Here is a 22,723-nt window from a genome sequence, read left to right on the forward strand (position 1 = left end):
CAATTTCTAGATACAATAATGTGTTGGAAAACATCGCAAGATCGAATATTTCACTTGTCATAATAGGCACCGATCAAAACTTTGATTATATGAAAACAGACTCGCACACAAACACATCAAGTCTGCTTAACACCTTCTCGAGTTCTGGGCTTTTGCCAACAATCACTCGCCCTACCCGGATTACGGCAAAAAGCGCAACTTTAATTGACGACATATATGTGAACTGTTTCGAGGACTTATTCTCAGGTATATTACTCAGTAACATATCAGACCACCTCCCGGTCATGACGTGTGTAACCAGTTTATCCCGTCGTGGTAAAAAGGAACCCATATGCTTCAGTTTCAGGGCCATGAACGAGCAAGTGATAGAAAATATTAAAAATGAAATTTCTCTGTTCGACTGGCAGGGGCTAGATGAATCCCCCGTTAGACGACGCATACCAGAGCTTTATTCAAATTCTCAATGATATTATTGATAAACATGCGCCTCTGAGAGAAATAAAAATTAAGTCAAAACGTTCTCTCTGAACCCTGGATGACACCAGGGCTTCTGCGCTCCAGTATCACTAGAGACAAATTATTTCGCAAATGTCTTGGTAAAGAAAAAACGGACCCTCTTTATCAAAAATTCCTATGCTACAGAAACGCACACAACAAAGTCAAACGCAAAGCCAAGCAATTCTATTTTAGCGAACGTCTCGCTCAATATAAGTCTGACGTCCGGAAAACCTGGAAAATAATAAATCAGGTATCGGGAAAGTGTCCCTCCAAGAAGTTCATATCCAATTGTTTTACCGTGAATGGTCAAAGTATCATGAATCCCTCAGATATCGCTAATGGTTTCTGTGAATATTTTACAAAAATCGGTAAAAAATATGCTGATGCTATTCAGCCGTCGAAACAATCAGTAAACAGCTTCTTGGGAAACAGCCCAAACGAAAAATCGATCTTCTTGGGTCCTACCGACTCCGAGGAAATAACAAAAATCATAAGTGCTCTAAAACCAAAAAAGAGTGCAGGTCATGACCAAATTAACATAAAGATTGTCAAACAAGTGTCGCCGGCGCTCTCTGAGTCGATTGCAACGCTGATAAACAAATCCTTATCGTGCGGTAGAGTTCCCACAAGCATGAAAATTGCGAAAGTCGTCCCAATATTCAAATCGAAGGACCCACAAACTTTTGGTAATTATCGGCCAATTTCGCTCCTCCCGAGCATCTCTAAAATCTTAGAGAAAGTTGTTCACGCTCGGCTATATGACTTTCTGAGAAAAAGCAACATACTGACCCCCAGTCAATATGGTTTCAGACCCAAACATTCGACTGCTCATGCCGTAATCGAATTCGCGTTCGATATACTTAATGCGTTTGAAAAAGACGAATATTGTCTTTCGGTCTTTTTTGACTTGTCAAAAGCATTTGACACGATCGATCCCAGGATTTTGATGCGGAAACTAGAATATTATGGGATTAGGGGAATTGCCTTGAAGTGGTTCGAAAGCTACCTAAGCCAACGTGAGCAGTTTGTATGCTACAAGAATTGCAATTCCTTCAGGCTCCCAATCACGTGTGGTGTGCCACAGGGATCAGTGCTTGGGCCGTTGCTTTTTATTATTTACACCAATGATCTACCGAAAAGTTTGTCAAAAATGAAATGTATTCTCTATGCTGATGATACGACAATATACAAATCGTCATCGAATCTCCCTGTCCTTTTTCAATGCGTGAATGATGAACTCAAAAATTTATGTGAGTGGTTTAAAGCCAACAAATTATCGCTGAACGCAAGCAAAACCACCTACATGGTGCTGACAACTAAAAGGGAGGGGAATCTATCTAATTTCCAGATGACAATGGGAAACGAGATACTAAATAGAATCGAAAATGTGAAATTTCTTGGAGTTCACATCGATGACAAAATGAGTTGGAAAGCGCATGTTGAATATTGCCAAAAGAAAATTTCAAGTGGCATTCATGCTTTGGCTGCATCAAAAAATTACTTGTCTTGCTTCCATCTCAAGCAACTATACTACTCCCTGATCCACCCATACCTCACGTATGGTGTCATCACTTGGGGCTCTGCTGTTGACAAACATATTAGAAGGCTTCGAACTCTCCAGAAAAAAGCGGTGCGAATAATTTCAAAATCTAAGTTCAACAACAGTTCGGCGCCTATCTTTAGTCGCCTAAAAATCCTGACAGTGGACGATCTATTCACTGTTCAACTCTGTAGACTTGTCAATGATCACACCAAAAACGGTCTGCCAGAATCACTTCAGAAAATATTCCGCCCAAATCATGACTTTCACTCCTATTCAACCCGCAATCGAAATGCCATACATTTATCTCGAGTGCGTAAAGACATCGTATTGCGCAGCTTTGTTTATAGAGCGCCTACAGCTTGGTCTGCCCTGCCAGAACACATTAAAACTTCCGATACTGTCCGGTGTTTTGATTCAAGACTTAAGAAATACCTTATTGTGAAATATTAAAACTAAAGCTTTCCCAATAATTTAAAGAATTTTAACCTGCTCCGACCGTTCGCGTAGTAATAACCAAAATCTTTGTTTGATACTGGGGAGGTGGGTGGGGGGTGGGAATTCTGATGTTCAAATAATTTTTTTTTCATTTATTTTGTCTTTTTTAATTTTCTCTTCCTTTTTAATTCTCTTTTGTTCATTTACTTCTCGTTTGCTGTTTGGGTGTGTCTGTCTGCATTTGTTGGGGAGGGTGGGGGATGGGTGGGTCGAGACCGGTTCCGTTTCTGTGTATTTGGTTTTTGTTTATTTTGCTTAATTTGGGACTGACAGATTTTTTAAAACCTTGGTCTCGACCCGAATCTTTTTTTTTTTTTATGTATTTTGTAAATATACCGGTGTGTCTGTTGTACAAAATGATTCGAAATAAAGTATATATATAACACTTACTGTGCCAAGCACAAAGATGTCCCAGGATAGAAGGACAAGTTGACACTTGCTATAGCTGCACTGTTTTCACGAGAACTGGGAGCTTATGAAACTAATCACCACCCCTTTGTTTCCCCAATATGACAAGTCTATCAACTAGCTTCCCTGAATTCTCTTGGGTGATTATAGCACACCAGAGGGACCCAAACCCTCATCTGGTGGCAGGTACACATTCACACCTATGAGTAATTTAGAGTAGCCAGTCAACCTAATCTACATGTCTTTGGACTGTGGGAGGAAACCCACACAGACATGGGGAGAACATGCAAACTTCACACAGAAAGGCCCCTGTCGGCCACTGGGCTCAACCCAGAACCTTCTTGCTGTGAGGCGACAGTGCTAACCACTACACCACCATGCCGTCCAAGGTAAATGGTATAAATACTAAAATCACACAAAGAAAGAAGAAAATATTCAGTTTTTCACATTCCTGTATGTAGGCAACTGTTGTTCCAATCCAGTCTCTTGGGCTTTTGGAGTTTGCATCACTTTGTGAGATGGATTACTAATTTAATGGTCAAAAGAAACTATATGAATATTTTTGTTCCTCAAAGTGAGATGAAGAGATGAAGTTTTTTTTTTTTGTCAGGGAGATAACATGGCAATCTAGGATATCATATCTTGCAACAACATCAAGTCATTACTAATAATAACAAAAATACTCTCTACAGCATAGAAATGTACACTCTTATCCATTATCATTGACATATACAGTAACAGAGATCCAAAATAAGCATTACACAAAACAGGTCATAATTACATATAACACTATATGCACAGACTTGCTACTGGCAATTATTATTCCAATTACTTTACTCCAAAGTTAAAAGTAACATCTTTTTGAGAGTAAACTGAACTATAAAAACAAACAGGTTTTAAAAGTAGCAAATAGTTGTTGTCTTAGTTCCAACGGTTATCAGAGCTTTTTTTTTTTACCCTGCCTTTTGCCCATAGTCAGCTGGGATAGGCTCCAGCTTGCCTGCGACCCTGTAGAACAGGATAAAGCGGCTATAGAGATAACGAGATCATTTTGTTAAATGAAATATTTCTTTTAAAAAATGCAGCTTGTAGTGTTTCAGTGTTGTCTGTTGTGTTCACACTTCACAGCACAGTAGCACTGACACTTTTGGGTGATGTTCTTGTCCAATTATCCAGCTTCATATCCTGAGATAATGTAAAACACTGCTTTTACATGTGTGAAAGATCGATCCATCCATTCTGGCATATCACGACAGTGACGTGGCCACTTTGATGGCTTCAGCCGTCAAAGTGTCTAGGGAATATTACAGTAGTGGTTTCCCGTTGCCTTCTACTGGATTATTATAGCGGTTTTCTCCACTAATATAAAACTAATAAAATAAATAAATCCCACACCCATTCTGTCTCAACTGCTTTGTGATATGATGTGAAGTGATATGATGATACAACCATGACCGATTTTGACACATCCGGTTCATGGAATTACAAACAACTTTTATTCCAGTTGTCATACATATTATATGATCACCCACTACCTCGATGTAAAGAGTAATTACTGTATTTATTATCCAGAAGCAAAAAAGAAGAGTAAAAGAAAACTGCTGGGAGGTGTAAATGGTCAGAACCGGATCCATTTTAAAAATACAGGGTGTAACCTAAGTGTATTATTGCTTTTTTTTTTAAAGATACTATTTGTTATCTAACAGGATTCATGAAGGAATGTGTATCCAGTGTTTATTCATCAACATGTTTTTTTAGAGTGTACTGGCCAAACTTGCTAAACAGTCCCTGACTGGTTGAATGGATGTTGTGACAAAGATTTTGTCACACCTTTTCTCTGCTCTGTTCCTTCCCCATGATCATCCATTTTACCTGTGTTTTGTTTATTGGTCTGTTATTGACCTTGCTGTTTATAATTATGGCTCTACAGTGGTGCTTGAAAGTTTGTGAACCCTTTAGAATTTTCTATATTTCTGCATAAATATGACCTAAAACATCATCAGATTTTCACACAAGTCCTAAAAGTAGATAAAGAGAACCCAGTTAAACAAATGAGACAAAAATATTATACTTGGTCATTTATTTATTGAGGAAAATGATCCAATATTGCATATCTGTGAGTGGCAAAAGTATGTGAACCTTTGCTTTCAGTATCTGGTGTGACCCCCTTGTGCAGCAATAACTGCAACTAAACGTTTCCAGTAACTGTTGATCAGTTCTGCACACCAGCTTGGAGGAATTTTAGCCCATTCCTACATACAGAACAGCTTCAACTCTGGGATGTTGGTGGGTTTCCTCATATGAACTGCTCGCTTCAGGTCCTTCCACAACATTTCGATTGAATTAAGGTCAGGACTTTGACTTGGCCATTCCAAAACATTAACTTTATTCTTCTTTAACCATTCTTTGGTAGAATGACTTGTGTGCTTAGGGTCATTGTCTTGCTGCATGACCCACCTTCTCTTGAGATTCAGTTCATGGACAGATGTCCTGACATTTTCCTTTAGAATTCGCTGGTATAATTCAGAATTCATTGTTCCATCAATAATGGCAAGCCGTCCTGGCCCAGATGCAGCAAAACAGGCCTAAAACATGATACTACCACCACCATGTTTCACAGATACGCATCTTATTTAAACCAAAAAGTTCTATTTTGGCCTCATCTGTCCACAAAACATTTTTCCAATAGCCTTCTGGTCCATGTGATCTTTAGCAAACTGCAAGGCAAGGCAAGTTTATTTATATAGCACATTTCATACACAATGGCAGTTCAATGTGCTTTACAGAAGTAAAAACAAAACAGTAAACAATAGAGAATAAAATTACATAAAATAATTATTTTTATTCTAATATATAATATTATAAGAATTAAACAATTAATTAAAAGAATTAAAAGAAAATAATAAGAATTAAACAATAGTAGAAATAAAATAATAAAATGAAGTAGTAGTTCAAATAGGAGGAGAAAAAGAAAAAAAAGAAACCAGCAGAATAAAATAGAATAAAATTAAAGTAAATTTGAAACATGCAGAGAAAGTAAAGATTATAAAAAATGTAAAGAAGACAATATTAATTATTTAACAGAAAGCATCTGAAAACAGTTTGGTCTTTAACCTAGATTTGAAGCTGCCAACAGCAGGAGCATTTTTAATGTCCTCTGGCAGTTGGTTCCATAGCTGTACTGCATAGTAGCTAAAAGCTGCTTCACCATACTTTGTTTTAACAACTGGTTTTAATAGTAAATTTTTCTGTTTCGATCTGGTAGATCTGATTGGGTTAGGCCGCTGCAACATATCAGAGAGGTACTTGGGCCCTGTACCATTTAGAGATTTGTACACCAGCAGCAATGCTTTAAAGTCAATTCTGTAGCTTACTGGAAGCCAGTGAAGGGACCTTAGAATTGGAGTAATGTGCTCTGTTCTTTTTGTTCGTGTGAGAACCCTAGCCGCTGCATTTTGAACCAGCTGAAGTCGTTTGATGGTCTTTTTTGGCAGGCCTGTGAAAAGGCCATTGCAGTAATCAACCCTACTAGAGATGAAGGCATGTATTAGTTTTTCCAGATCATTTTTTGACATAAGTCCTCTTGGTTTGGAAATGTTTTTTAGGTGATAAAATGCCTTTTTAGTGATTGCTTTCATGTGACTGTCAAAGTTTAGCTCGCTGTCAATGAAAACACCAAGATTTTTAACCATTTCTTTAGTTTTAATCCCTTTTGTATCAAGAATAGTGGTAATCCTGAGTCTTTCATCTTTTTTTCCAAATAGAATTACTTCTGTTTTATCTGTGTTCACCTGAAGAAAATTTTGTGACATCCAGCTGTTGATTTGATCGATACACTGGTAGAGACATTCAAGGGGGGCATAATCATTAGGTGATAGAGCAAAATAAATTTGGGTGTCATCTGCATAGCAGTGATACAAAATTGAATTGTTATTGATAATTTGCCCAAGTGGGAGCATATAAAGGTTGAAAAGTAATGGTCCAAGAATCGACCCCTGGGGGACACCACAGGTCAAGGACATTGACGTTGAGGAACAATTTCCCATGGTAACAAAGAAGCTTCTATCTTTAAAGTATGAATTTAACCAATTGATAACTTTACCAGTCAATCCAACCCAGTGTTCAAGTCGATATAGCAGTATGCTGTGATCAACAGTATCAAAAGCTGCACTGAGGTCCAGTAATACCAGGACCGATGTTTTGCCTGCATCAGTATTAAGACGTATGTCATTTATAACTTTAATCAGCGCTGTTTCAGTGCTATGATTGGCACGAAATCCTGACTGAAAATTATCAAAACGGCTGTTTGATATCAAGAAGGCAGTTAATTGATTGAAGACAATTTTTCAAGGATTTTCCCGATGAATGGTAAATTTGATATTGGCCTGTAGTTATTTAATACTGAAGGATCCAGATTATTTTTTTTAAGTAGGGGCTTTACAACGGCTTTTTTTAGGGACACAGGAACAACGCCAGTCTCCAGGGATGTATTTATAATTTGAAGCACATCTGTAATTATAAGATGAAGAACAGACTTAAAAAAGTTGGTGGGCAGAATGTCCAATTCAGATGTTGAGGAACTGAGATTTTGTACAGTTTTTTCAAGAGTCTCATAATCAATTAAACAAAACTCTGACATTGTGTTGAAGTTATCTATCTGTGTCATTGGTGATTGCAGTTTTTCAATTTTTTGCAACTGAGATATATTATGAGGAATATTCTGCCGTATTTTATCAATTTTGGGGCGGCACGGTGGTGTAGTGGTTAGCGCTGTCGCCTCACAGCAAGAAGGTCCTGGGTTCGAGCCCCGGGGCCGGCGAGGGCCTTTCTGTGCGGAGTTTGCATGTTCTCCCTGTGTCCGCGTGGGTTTCCTCCGGGTGCTCCGGTTTCCCCCAAAGACATGCAGGTTAGGTTAACTGGTGACTCTAAATTGACCGTAGGAGTGAATGTGAGTGTGCATGGTTGTCTGTGTCTATGTGTCAGACCTGTGATGACCTGGCGACTTGTCCAGGGTGTAGCCTGCCTTTCGCCCATAGTCAGCTGGGATAGGCTCCAGCTTGCCTGCGACCCTGTAGAAAGATAAAGCGGCTAGAGATAATGAGAATGGGGATTTTATCAATTTTACCTTTGAAAAAGGATGCAAACTCATTGCATTTATTAACTGAGAGAAGTTCAGGTGCTAATTGTGGTGGGGGATTAGTTAGCTTCTCTACTGTTGAAAATAGCACATGGGCATTGTTCATATTCCTGCTGATGATGTTGGAGAAGAAAGACTGTCTTGCTTTACGAATTTCATAATTATAATTACAAAGCATCTCTTTATGGATTTGATAATGGATGTGAAGTTTAGATTTGTGCCATTTTCTTTCAGTCTTTCTACATTCTCTCTTTAGCAGTTTAACAGCCGGGTACTGCTTCCATGGTGCTTTCTGCTTATCATTGGCTCTTTTGATTTTGAATGGAGCAATATCATCCATAATTTGGGTCATATTTAAATTAAAAATTTCCAGTAAATCATCTACAGAGTCTGACATTTTGGTTGAGTTCTGAGAGAGAGCTTGCTCAAAGAGAGCACATGTGTTGTCTTTTATGACTCTCCTACCTATAGTCGTTGAGCTGTTCTGAATGTGAGGAGACATAGAAACATCAAAGAAAACGCAGAAATGATCGGACAAGGCCAGGTCAACAACAGTAGTAGAAACAGTAAGACCCTTTGTGATGACGAGGTCAAGAGTATGACCACGAGAGTGGGTCGGCTCCTGTACATGTTGTACTAGGTTGAAGTTGTCAATAATTGCAAGTAGTTCTTTGGCATAAGTGTTATCAGTATTATCTACATGCAAGTTAAAATCCCCAGATATAATAAGACAATCAAACTCTAAGCAAATGACTGACAACAGTTCACCAAACTCTTCAAGAAAGACTTTGACTGAATGTCTCGGAGGCCTATAAATAGTTAATAATAATATGTTAGGAGAGCATGTAACAAGTGCACATAAGTGTTCAAAGGACGTAAAATCACCAAGTGAGGATTGTTTACATTGAAAAGAGACTTTGAATATATTTGCGATCCCTCCACCTTTCCCTTGTTGGGTAACATTCAAAAAATTAAAATTTGGGGGAGCTGCTTCAATAAGGGTGGTAGCACTATTTGCTTGATCCAGCCAAGTTTCAGTTAGAAGCAAAAAATCAAGATTGTGTTTGCAAATAAGATCATTAATTAAAAATGACTTGTTTAAAAGTGATCTAACGTTCAGAAGAGCTAGCTTTACAGAAAGTCTAGAAGTAATATCTGCTTGTGCACTCTGATGTTGTTTTAAAACAGAAAGGAGATTAGATTGGTTCACCCCCAGGGTTAAATGTGCTCTATGTTTTCTATTTCTTATCAACACAGGAATAGAGAATGGCATAGGCACATTGGGTCCCAGCTGGTTTTCAAAACTACACCCATTTGCAGGGACCCAGAGTACATCAAACAAGACTTTCTAAATGTTCCATTTGGTTTGAGGGTGAAAGGATTAGAGATGACATGTATCTTTTGGATGGTGAAAAAGATTTGTAGCCAGCTGAAAGTCCTGGGCGAACACAATTTTGATGAACTGGGTACACTGCTTGCCGTGACAGATTTGGGCTGGAAAAAGAGAGTGTAGCCATTGGGAGCAATTTTTTCATGCTATTTGGGAAATCCATCCGAGGGGAAGATAGAGATGGCGAAATGGAGTCCTCTGATTTTTGGCAGTCTGTCTTTGAATCTTGGCAGTCTTGCAGGTCAGATGTTTGTGTGTCCTTGATGACGACTTGCAAAGATGATTGTTTAGGCTTTGTAACTATGTCAGTCTGCGACATCTTATCAACTGTTTTCCTCAATGCTGGCTGAGAAAAGATTGCAAGTCTGTAATGGTCTACTAAGACTTTGGCTCCAATCCAGCTGAGTTCAGTGCTATTTGGCTTGTAAAATTCTCTGCGATTCCAGAAAAGGTTAAAATTGTCTATGAAGAAGTTCATACCAAATGAAAAACAAGTTTTTCCAAGCCAGGTGTTAAGACTGAAGAGTCGAGAAAAAGCAAAACTTCCTCTCGCTGGAAGTGGGCCACTGATAAAAGATTGAATTCCAGTCTTATAGAGCTCAGAAAAAAGTTTTCTGAAATCATCTTGGACAAACAGCTGTTCTCTGAAAACATCATTTGCTCCCACATGCACAACAACACATTTAATAGTTTTATGCTCTGACATGAGTTTCAAAATGCTGTCTTTGGTGTCAGAGATGGATGCATTTGGAAGGCAACAAATAATTATCCCATAACCTTTTAATTGTCTTACAGTGGAATCACCAAGAACAAGGGTTGTGGGATCAGGTGGTGTTTCGAGCTGCTTTTTGCCTCTTCCCACAGCTCTTCGATCTTGGTGCGATCTCTTTTTACTATGTGTTTGTCCACTTGAAAAATCCTCTTCCACATCCCTGAGGCATTCAAATTTGTTCTGAAGCCTTATGGGCTGTGGATTTTCCATAGGATTGTAGATCCTATTGTAATTTGTAGAATGAGCTGGTGTTGAAGTAATTACTCTTCTGTTTTATTTTTGGGCTTGCCACCCATCATTTGCCAGTTTTCTGTACTCACATTTTACCCAGCTTGATTGATGAATTCATCCACTTGATCTGCAATGCCATCGGTCTGTTGGAGTGCAATCTCTGCATTCTCAGCCACTGTTTCTGTACTCCTTTCCTGAGATATCGCTTTTAATTCGTCCGTCTTTGGCAGAGCATCAATCTTTGATTCCAGAATAGAAATCCTCTGTTCTAGTTCCATGCATTTTCTGCAGGATTTTTTGCTCCCTGGCATTTGTTTTAAAAAATAACTTCTTATAATGATGAAAAATAAAATGAAAAAAAAATAGTGGAAATTAAATTAAAATTAAATTAAAAGCTTATAAAGATGAAAAATAAAATGAAAAAAATAGTGGAAATTAAATGAGAAAGTAAAGTATAGAAATAAAGATCAAGAAAGCAGGAGCAAAGCAAAGAAGTGTCCTACTTGCTTGAGTAGGAGGAGCAGAAGAGCAGACAACTGCAGACAAGCAGCAATGTTCTTTTTGGAGAGCAGTGGCTTTCTCCTTGCAACCCTGCCATGCCCACCATTGTTGTTCAGTGTTCTCCTGATGGTGGACTCATGAACATTAACATTAGCCAATGTGAGAGAGGCCTTCAGTTTATTAGAAGTTACCCTGGGGTCCTTTGTGACCTTGCCGACTATTATACGCCTTGCTCTTAGAGTGATCTTTGTTGGTCGACCACTCCTGGGGAGGGTAACAATGGTCTTAAATTTCCTCCATTTGTACACAATCTGTCTGACTGTAGATTGGTGGAGTCCAAACTCTTTAGAGATGGTTTTGTAACCTTTTTCGGCCTGATGAGCATCAACAATGCTTTTTCTGAGGTCCTCAGAAATCTCCTTTGTTCGTGCCATGATACACTTCCACAAACATGTGTTGTGAAGATCAAACTTTGATAGATCCCTGTTCTTGAAATACAATCCTGATTCCAAAAAAGTTGGGACAAAGTACAAATTGTAAATAAAAATGGAATGCAATAATTTACAAATCTCAAAAACAGATATTGTATTCACAATAGAACATAGACAACATATAAAAAGTCAAAAGTGAGACATTTTGAAATTTCATGCCAAATATTGGCTCATTTGAAATTTCATGACAGCAACACATCTCAAAAAAGTTGGGAGAGGGGCAATAAGAGGCTGGAAAAGTTAAAGGTACAAAAACGGAACAGCTGGAGGACCAAATTGCAACTCATTAGGTCAACAGGTGATTAACATGACTGGGTATAAAAAGAGCATCTTGGAGTGGCAGCGGCTCTCAGAAGTAAAGATGAGAAGAGGATCACCAATCCCCCTAATTCTGCGCCGACAAATAGTGGAGCAATATCAGAAAGGAGTTCGACAGTGTAAAATTGCAAAGAGTTTGAACATATCATCATCTACAGTGCATAATATCAAAAGATTCAGAGAATCTCTGTGCGTAAGGGTCAAGGCTGGAAAACCATACTGGGTGCCCGTGATCTTCGGGCCCTTAGACGGCACTGCATCACATACAGGCATGCTTCTGTATTGGAAATCACAAAATGGGCTCAGGAATATTTCCAGAGAACATTATCTGTGAACACAATTCACCGTGCCATCCGCCGTTGCCAGCTAAAACTCTATAGTTCAAAGAAGAAGCCGTATCTAAACATGATCCAGAAGCGCAGACGTCTTCTCTGGGCCAAGGCTAATTTAAAATGGACTGTGGCAAAGTGGAAAACTGTTCTGTGGTCAGACGAATCAAAATTTGAAGTTCTTTATGGAAATCAGGGACGCCGTGTCATTCGCACTAAAGAGGAGAAGGACGACCCAAGTTATCAGCGCTCAGTTCAGAAGCCTGCATCTCTGATGGTATGGGGTTGCATTAGTGCATGTGGCATGGGCAGCTTACACACCTGGAAAGACACCATCAATGCTGAAAGGTATATCCAGGTTCTAGAGCAGAGGTAGAAAAAGTACTGAAAAATTGTAATTAAGTAAAAGTATCTTTACTTTGCTTAAATTCTACTCAAGTAAAAATACCCATCTAAAAATCTACTCGAGTAAAATTAAAAAAGTACTCAATTTAAAATGTACTTTGAGTAAAAGTTACTTAGTTACTTTCAATTATTTGATGTAAAAAAAGAAAGGACAAGTCATAAATCAAATTGTTTTTAATGAACTATTAGTCCACATAATAACATTTCAGGCATTATAATGCATAAAGCTTTGTTTGGACTACCCCATAAAACATTTTCAAGTACAAGTGGCATAAGTTGTAAATTCTATCATCCATTATTTTCTTTACTGACAAACGCCTGCTATTTTTATGCATACTTATATTTAAATATAATTATTATTTATATATATATATATATATATATATATATATATATATATATATATATATATACACACATACATACATACATACATACATACAGAGTCTACCTGTAATGTGCAATTTTTCCGAGCCTCTCAATAAGGCAATTTTTCTATACTTTTTCACGGTAGATAATGCAAATAGCCCTCTGTATTTAATCCTTCGTTTGTCTAATTTGTATTTCAGTTTTATTTGTTATCTGTTTCACATTTTCTTGCTACTGTAACACGTGAATTTCCCCGATGTGGGATGAATAAAGTGAATCTAATCTAATCTAATCTAATCTAATCTAATCTAATCTAATCTAATCTAATCTAATCTAATCTAATCTAATCTAAAGCCACTAAAGCAGACTTACTAAATGACACATATTAAACATAAACCAACCAAAGTGTCCAGGACTCTCACGATTTAAAGACAGCTAAGCGATTCCTTAGTAGCACTGTGCTCTTCCTTGTATAGAAAATATAATTGACAAGTTAACTGCATAATGTTTACAACGTGTCGAGAGGTAATGTGCAAACTATTTTGAGACCACCCCATAAAACATTTTTAAGCAAAGTGCCAAATTCTGAATTGTATGGTCCAACTCAAAACACCACAATAAAAAAAGAAAAGAAAACCAAAATCAAACAAAGTATCCAAGACAGTGAAAATGTTTTGATGGCCTATCAGTGACCTCCCAAAGCTCTAGTCTAGGCTACAGCTAACAACCCAGGAGCTAGTCTATACATGAATTAGGATTTTTTCATAAGAGACCAATTGCAACTAAAACCATGCACTCGTATTATTTCTGACTGTCATTCTGATAAAACAAATTTGTAAACGTGAGGTGATTCATTTCATTTAGGCTACTTCACTTGAAACGTTAGTGATCAGTATGGATGCTAGGCAGCCAAAAGAATTGATAATGAAGGCACATTTTACTCAACAGTGGAAGGTTTTAACCAAACAATAAATATAACGTTTGGGATACACAGGTAAATGCACATATCTACTTACCACCACATGCTTCCGCAGATTTGATGTGGAAGTTTTGTAGACTGATAGCTCTGTACAGCAGGGCAGGCACATTTTGCATTGCATTATTACGTTATTGCCTCGTTTGCGTTTGAATGCAAAGTACTGGCTGAGATACGGCCAAGGATTTCCCTCGCTGTCCGGCGCATCTGTTCCACGGGAATTCTCTTCTTGGCAATCCTCAACCTCTTCCATGACCTCCTCTATCTCTTGCTCGGCTACCTTGGCACCAGCCATCATCCAACCATACATGTAGGCTAATATGGATATTCCGCGCGCGCCTGTGCCAGTTTCCTTTCAGTTCAGGCCAATTGTTTTTTTTCCCCCGCGTTTAATTTTTTACTCAGTAATGGGCGGTTTTCAAATGTAGCGAAGTAAAATACTTGGTTCGAAATGTACTTGAGTAAAAGTAAATTACCCATTTCAAAAACTACTTAAAAAATTACAAATTACACAAAAAAATCTACTTAATTACAGTAACGTGAGTAAATGTAATTCGTTACTTTCCACCTCTGTTCTAGAGCAACATATGCTCCCATCCAGACGACGTCTCTTTCAGGGAAGACCTTGCATTTTCCAACATGACAATGCCAAACCACATACTGCATCAATTACAGCATCATGGCTGCGTAGAAGAAGGGTCCGGGTACTGAACTGGCCAGCCTGCAGTCCAGATCTTTCACCCATAGAAAACATTTGGTGCATCATAAAACGGAAGATACGGCAAAAAAGACCCAAGACGGTTGAGCAACTAGAATCCTACATTAGACAAGAATGGATTAACATTCCTATCCCTAAACTTGAGTAACTTGTATCCTCAGTCCCCAGATGTTTACAGACTGTTGTAAAGAGAAAAGGGGATGTCTCACAGTGGTAAACATGGCCTTGTCCCAACTTTTTTGAGATGTGTTGTTGTCATGAAATTTAAAATCACCTAATTTTTCTCTTTAAATGATACATTTTCTCAGTTTAAACATTTGATATGTCATCTATGTTCTATTCTGAATAAAATATGGAATTTTGAAACTTCCACATCATTGCATTCCGTTTTTATTTACAATTTGTACTTTGTCCCAACTTTTTTGGAATCGGAGTTGTAAAACAGGGTGCCCACTCACACCTGATTGTCATCCCATTGATTGCAAACACCTGACTCTAATTTCACCTTCAAATTAACTGCTAATCCTAGAGGTTCACATACTTTTGCCACTCACAGATATGCAATATTGGATCATTTTCCTCAATAAATAAATTACCAAGTATAATATTTTTGTCTCATTTGTTTAACTGGCTTCTCTTTAGCTACTTTTAGGACTTGTGTGAAAATCTGATGTTATTTTAGGTCATATTTATGCAGAAATATAGAAAATTTTAAAGGGTTCACAAACTTTCAAGCACCACTGTACATTGGTTAATCTCATCTGCCTATGCAACACTATGTTGTGTTTCACACAGTTATAGAGTAGGTGAATCCATTCTAAACCAGGGTATTTGTGCTATTCTGACATTAGTCAACCATAATAATTATTCATTTACCATGCTTTAATGTTTAATGAAAGAGGTGTGAATGGGTGTAGACAGCTTTAAAGGGTAACTGTACAGCATTTAAATATGATCACTATCAGTAGTACAAGCCCAAGTTGTAATAATGCCCCAAAGTGCAGTCACCTGATTAGCTATTGTAAGTAGCTTTAAGTTCTTAAACATCGTTCAGCACGTCAAGCTTTGTTGCACATGGGCAACCAATATGCCACCCGGGCTGTGGTGTCAAATCATTAATAGCCAGGTACTGGAAGTTAAGTGTAGCCGATGTAAACATACTTGTTAGCTTGGAGTTAGTCAGATGAAAACATTATCTTCAAGTCAATATGGATAGCGGAGAAACCAGATATCTGTATGAACCTCGGGAAAAGGACTATCCACACCTAGGAAATGATTTCAGCAATGCATTATCAAATGATTCTAAGGAAGAAATAGGTGTTGCTTTGCAAGTGCAAAGTCAGGAAAGTGTGGTGTATCTGAACATAAACATCTGAACATAAACAGTGTATGAAGGGTTAATGGTTGACGCAGGTTACATTATCAGTTTAGAATAGACCAATGAGATTGCGTGTGTGGGTCATGTGATGCGGGGGGTCCTACAGGTTGGTGTTCAGTTCAATAAAGTGCTTGCAATGTCTGGACACAGATTGTTCCACGCTCTTTTAATTCTTCATAAATAGAAGATACGACATGGTGTCAGAAGTACTGTGTTTATGACAAAAAGGAAAAGGCACAAGAAAAGACGGTCCATGGCGACAGAGACGGAGGTAGAGACGTTGGTGGATGTTATGTTCCAACCTGAGGAAAATGTTAATGTGCAGCAAAGGGGAGTGAGCATGGTGACTAGCGCACCCACTGCAACATTCAACATTCAGCCACCTGAACCCTTCGATTTCAGCAAGCCGCTCGAATGGACAAAATGGATCCGGAGGTTCAAGAGGTTTTGCCAAGCGAGCAACTTGACTACGAACTTGGAGGAGAATCAGGTTAACACTAATATATTGTATCAGGGACGAAGCCGACGATGTATTGAGAGGGTTAAAGCTGAGTGACGCTGACGTGTAAAAGTATCTCGTCTCGTCTCGTCTTCTTCCGCTTATCCAGGACCGGGTCACGGAGGCAGCAGTCTAAGCATGGAAGCCCAAACTTCCCTTTCCCCAGACACCTCGGCCAGCTCCTCGGGAAGAACACCGAGGCGTTCCCAGGCCAGCCGAGAAACATAGTCCCTCCAGCGTGTCCTGGGTCTTCCCCGGGGCCTCCTCCCGGGGGGACATGCCTGGAACACCTCCCCAGGGAGGCGTCCAGGAGGCATCCGAAAAAGATGCCCGAGCCACCTCAGCTGGTTCCTCTCGATGTGGAGGAGCAGTGGCTCTACTCCGAGCTCCTCCCGAGTGACTATGCTTCTCACCCTATCTCTAAGGGAGCGCCCAGCCACCCTGCGAAGGAAACTCATTTCAGCCGCTTGTATCCACGATCTTGTTCTTTCTGTCATTACCCAAAGCTCATGACCATAGGTGAGAGTCGGAACGTAGATCGACCGGTAAATTGAGAGCTTCGCCTTTTGGCTCAGCTCCTTCTTCACCACGACGGACTGGTAAAGCGACCGCATCACTGCGGAGGCTGCACCGATCCGCCTGTCGATCTCACGCTCCATCCTTCCCTCACTCGTGAACAAGATCCCGAGATACTTAAACTCCTCCACTTGAGGCAGGACTTCTCCACCAACCTGGAGAGGGCAAGCCACCCTTTTCCGGTCGAGAACCATGGCCTCGGACTTGGAGGTGCTGATTCTCATCCCAGCCGCTTCACACTCGACTGCAAACCGCCCCAGTGCATGCTGAAGGTCCTGGTTTGAAGAAGCCAACAGGACATCATCCGCAAAAAGCAGAGATGAAATCCTGTGGTTCCCAAACAGGATTCCTTCCGGCCCCTGGCTGCGCCTAGAAATTCTGTCCATAAAAATTATGAACAGAACCGGTGACAAAGGGCAGCCCTGACGGAGTCCAACATGCACTGGGAACAGGTCTGACTTACTGCCGGCAATGCGAACCAGACTCCTGCTCCGTTCGTACAGGGACTGGACAGCCCTTAGCAAAGAGCCCCGAACCCCATACTCCCGAAGCACCCCCCACAGAATACCACGGGGGACACGGTCGAATGCCTTCTCCAGATCCACAAAGCACATGTGGACTGGTTGGGCAAACTCCCATGAACCCTCGAGCACCCTATGAAGGGTATAGAGCTGGTCCAGTGTTCCGCGACCAGGACGAAAACCGCATTGTTCCTCCTGGATCCGAGGTTCGACTATTGGTCGAATTCTCCTCTCCAGTACCCTGGAGTAAACTTTCCCTGGGAGGCTGAGAAGTGTGATTCCCCTATAATTGGAGCACACTCTCCGGTCCCCTTTCTTAAAAAGAGGGACCACCACCCCAGTCTGCCACTCCAGAGGCACTGTCCCCGACCGCCACGCGATGTTGCAGAGGCGTGTCAACCAAGACAGCCCCACAACATCCAGAGACTTGAGATACTCAGGGCGGATCTCATCCACCCCCGGTGCCTTGCCACCGAGGAGCTTGCAAACCACCTCAGTGACTTTGGCTTGGGTAATGGACGAGTCCACCTCTGAGTCATCAGCCTCAGTCTCCTCAGTGGAAGACATGACGGTGGGATTGAGGAGATCCTCAAAGTATTCCTTCCACTGCCCGACAATGTCCCCAGTCGAGGTCAACAGCTCCCCACCCGCACTGTAAACAGTGTTGGCAGAGTACTGCTTCCCCCTCCTGAGGCGCCGGACAGTTTGCCAGAATTTCTTCGAGGCCGACCGATAGTCCTTCTCCATGGCCTCCCCGAACTCCTCCCAGTTCCGAGTTTTTGCCTCCACAACTGCCCGAGCTGCAGCACGCCTGGCCTGCCGATACCCGTCGGCTGCCTCAGGAGTCCCGGAGGTCAACATGGCCCGATAGGACTCCTTCTTCAGCTTGACGGCATCCCTTACTTCCGGTGTCCACCACCGGGTTCGGGGATTGCCGCCACGACAGGCACCGGAGACCTTGCGGCCACAGCTCCGAACAGCTGCGTCCACAATGGAGGTAGAGAACATGGTCCACTCAGACTCAATGTCCCCCGCCTCCCTCGGAAGCTGGGAAAAGCTCTCCCGGAGGTGGGAGTTAAAGACCTCCCCAACAGAGTGCTCGGCCAGACGTTCCCAGCAGACCCTCACCATACGTTTGGGCCTGCCAGGTCTGTCCAGCTTCCTCCTCCGCCAGCGGATCCAACTCACCACCAGGTGGTGATCAGTTGACAACTCAGCCCCTCTCTTCACCCGAGTGTCCAAGACATAGGGTCGGAGATCAGATGACACGGCTACAAAGTCGATCATCGACCTCCGACCTAAGGTGTCCTGGTGCCACGTGCACTTATGGACACCCCTATGCTCGAACATGGTGTTCGTTATGGACAAACCATGACTAGCACAGAAGTCCAATAACAAAACACCACTCGGGTTCAGATCGGGGAGGCCGTTCCTCCCAACCACGCCCCTCCAGGTGTCACTGTCATCGCCCACGTGAGCATTGAAGTCCCCCAGTAGCACAATGGAGTCCCCAGTCTGAGCACCCCTCAGTACCTCTCCCAGGGACTCCAAGAAGGCCGGATACTCTATACTGCTATTTGGCCCATAGGCACAAACAACAGCAAGAGCCCTCTCCCCAATCCGAAGGCGCAGAGAGGCGACCCTCTCGTTCACTGGGGTAAACTCCAACACATGGCGGCTGAGCTGGGGAGCTATAAGGAAGCCCACACCAGCCCGCCGCCGCTCACCACGGGCGACTCCAGAGAAGTGGAAAGTCCAGCCCCTCTCGAGGAGCTGGGTTCCAGAGCCCAAGCTGTGCATGGAGGTGAGCCCGACTATCTCTAGCCGGTACCTCTCAACCTCCCGCACAAGCTCAGGCTCCTTCCCCCCCAGCGAAGTGACATTCCATGTCCCAACAGCCAGCCGCTGTGTCCGGGGATCAGGTCGTTGAGGCCCCTGCCTTCGACTGCCACCCAATCCACACTGCACCAAACCCCTACTGCTACCTCTGTGGGTGGTGAACCCACAGGAGGTCGGGCCCACGTCACCTCTTCGGGCTGAGCCCGGCCGGGCCCCATGGGCAAAGGCCCGGCCACCAAGCGCTCGCATACGAGCCCCAACCCCGGGCCTGGCTCCAGGGTGGGGCCCCGGCTGCGTCCTACCGGGCGACGTCACGGTCCTGGATTTTTTCTCCATAGGGGTTTTTTGGTGAACTGCTCTTGGTCTGGCCTGTCACCTAGGACCTGTCTGCCTTGGGAAACCCTAACAGGGGCATAATGCCCCTGACAACATAGCTCCTAGGATCATTCAAGCACACAAACCCCTCCACCACAATAAGGTGGCAGTTCTAGGAGGGGGTGTAAAAGTATGATGAAGTAAAAGATGGTGTGGCAGCGGGGGCGTGGTCAAGCGCCGGTCTGTGACAGGAGGGCGGAGTTGGGGAAGGTAAGTGGCAGAATCGCTTCACCTGAGTGTCATTAACCTGTGTTTTGTGTGTGTTCTCCCCAGTAAACCGCCCTACTTAAGGAGGGAAAGGGAGAGCGGAAGGGAGTTTCTTCCCCGGCAGAGCCGACAGTGTGTGTGTGTGTGTGTATGTGTGTCTCTCTGCCTACTTGGTTTAAAACATTGTTAGACTGAAAAGTTCGGCAGTAAAGCCATCTGAAAACCCTTGATCTCTGTCCTGCCGTCCTCTGTGCTCCACCCACACGCTATTCGCGCTACAGTGGTGCCGAAACCCGGGACAAGGTGGAGCATCAGTCCTGCAGCCCCATGGAATCCTCCCCGTTCGCGGACTTGGTCCACGCCCTCGCCACGGCTCAGCAGAGCCAGCACCAGGCACTCGTCACGCTCCGGAAGGAGCAGGAGCTCCGCTTCGAAGCCCTGGTGCTGGCTCAACAGGAAGATCGAGAGGCGTTCCGGCATCTCCTCGCGTCGGCGGGGTCCACCAGCGCCCTGGCCGCGGGCCCGTCTCCCCTCACCTTAACTAAGATGGGCCCGCAGGACGACCCCAAGGCTTTCATCACGTTGTTCGAGCAGGTCGCAGAAGCCTCGGGGTGGCCGGTGGAGCAGCGCGCAGTGCGCCTCCTCCCCCTCCTGACGGGAGAGGCGCAGCTGGCCGCACTACAGCTCCCCGCCGATCGCCGGCTGGCCTACGCCGACCTTCGCAGGGCTGTCCTCCAGCGCGTGGGGCGCACGCCGGAGCAGCAGCGCCAGTGCTTCCGCGCACTGCGGATGGAGGAAGTCAGCAGCCTGTTCGCGTTCGGCCAGCAGCTCCGGGACGCCTGCTGGCGGTGGCTGAGGGCCGAAGATCGTGACGCCGAGGGAATCATCGACCAGGTGGCGCTGGAACAGTTCACCGCCCGCTTACCAGCCCGAACCGTGGAGTGGGTCCAGTGCCACTGCCCGGCGTCACTGGATCAGGCCGTGGGACTGGCGGAGGATCATCTGGCGGCTGTTCCGGCGGCAGGACAACCACCGACATCGTCTTCTCTCTCCTCTCCTCTCTCTCTTTCTCTCCCCCCTCCTCCTGTGTCTCGTCCTCGCCCCATTCCCCCACCACAGAGGCGGGGGCCGGCTCCACCCCAGCCGGCCCGCCGCACCCGTGGTGCCCTCCCGTTTCTCCCTTCTGTGTCTGTCTCTCCCCCCCCTCAGGTGAGTGAGCCTCAGAACACAGCTGCAGAGGGAAGGCCTGGGCCGGTTTGCTGGTGCTGCGGGGAACCGGGCCACCTGCAGCAACAGTGTGCAGCGATGGAGGTGGGGGCGGTGGTGTGGATCCCCGACGCGCCAGAGGCTGCCCTCAATCGGGCCGGAGTGTATCGCATACCGGTAAGTGTACAAGGGGCGACATATCAGGCGTTGGTGGATTCAGGTTGCAATCAGACCTCAATCCGCCAAAGCCTGGTGCAAGACGAGGCATTGGGGGGAGCACAAGGGGTGAAGGTGTTGTGTGTGCACGGGGATATTCACAGCTACCCGTTGGTGTCGGTCCACATATATTTCAGAGGGGCAAAATCAATAGTGAAGGTGGCGGTTAATCCTCGCCTTACCCACTCTTTGATCTTGGGGACTGATTGGCCGGGATTTCGGGGTTTGATGGCACGCCTAGTAAAGAGTGGGTCCTGCCGGTTGACAGGGGAGGGTCCCGGTGTCGCTTTGGCTGGAGCGGCGGTCGCAGAGCCGTCTACGTCATCTCCGCGACAGAGTGAGGAGCCCCCGGCCCCTCCTCTTTCTATTGGGGAATCCCTCACGGATTTCCCACTGGAACAATCGCGAGACGAGACTCTGCGACACGCATTTGACCAAGCGAGAGTAATCGATGGTCAAACGCTCCTGCCGAACACCACCCCGCCCTTCCCCTATTTTTCCATTTTGAAGGATAGGTTATACCGAGTGACGCAGGACACTCAGACGAAAGAGCGGGTCACCCAGTTGTTAATTCCAAAGAGCCGCCGGGAATTGGTATTGAAGGCGTCTCACTTTAATCCCATGGCTGGACACCTCGGGCAGGATAAGACACTCGCCCGGATAATGGCCCGATTCTATTGGCCGGGGATTCGCGGCGACGTCCGTAAGTGGTGTACGGCCTGCCGCGAATGCCAGTTAGTAAATCCAGCGGCCATTCCAAGAGTGCCCTTGCGCCCCCTACCATTAATTGAGACCCCGTTCGAAAGAATTGGGATGGATCTCGTCGGGCCATTAGACCGGTCAACACGTGGGTACCGCTTTATATTGGTTCTGGTGGACTATGCAACGCGATACCCGGAAGCGGTGCCTCTTCGCAATATCTCAGCACGCAGTATTGCAGAGGCCCTCTTCCACGTCATCTCCCGGGTTGGAATCCCAAAAGAGATTCTGACTGACCAGGGCACCTCGTTTATGTCACGAACACTGAGCGAACTGTATGGGCTACTGGGTATTAAGCCGATCCGCACCAGCGTTTATCACCCACAGACGGACGGTTTAGTTGAACGGTTCAATCGCATCCTCAAGAATATTATCAAAAAATTCGTAAGTGAGGACGCACGTAACTGGGATAAGTGGCTCGAACCCTTGCTGTTTGCAGTGCGAGAGGTCCCCCAAGCCTCCACGGGGTTCTCCCCATTTGAATTATTATATGGGCGTAAGCCGCGCGGCATCTTAGATGTACTGCGGGAAAATTGGGAGGAGGGACCTTCACAGAGCAAAAACGA

Source organism: Neoarius graeffei, chromosome 3 (genome assembly GCF_027579695.1).
Source record: "Neoarius graeffei isolate fNeoGra1 chromosome 3, fNeoGra1.pri, whole genome shotgun sequence".
NCBI lineage: Eukaryota > Metazoa > Chordata > Actinopteri > Siluriformes > Ariidae > Neoarius > Neoarius graeffei.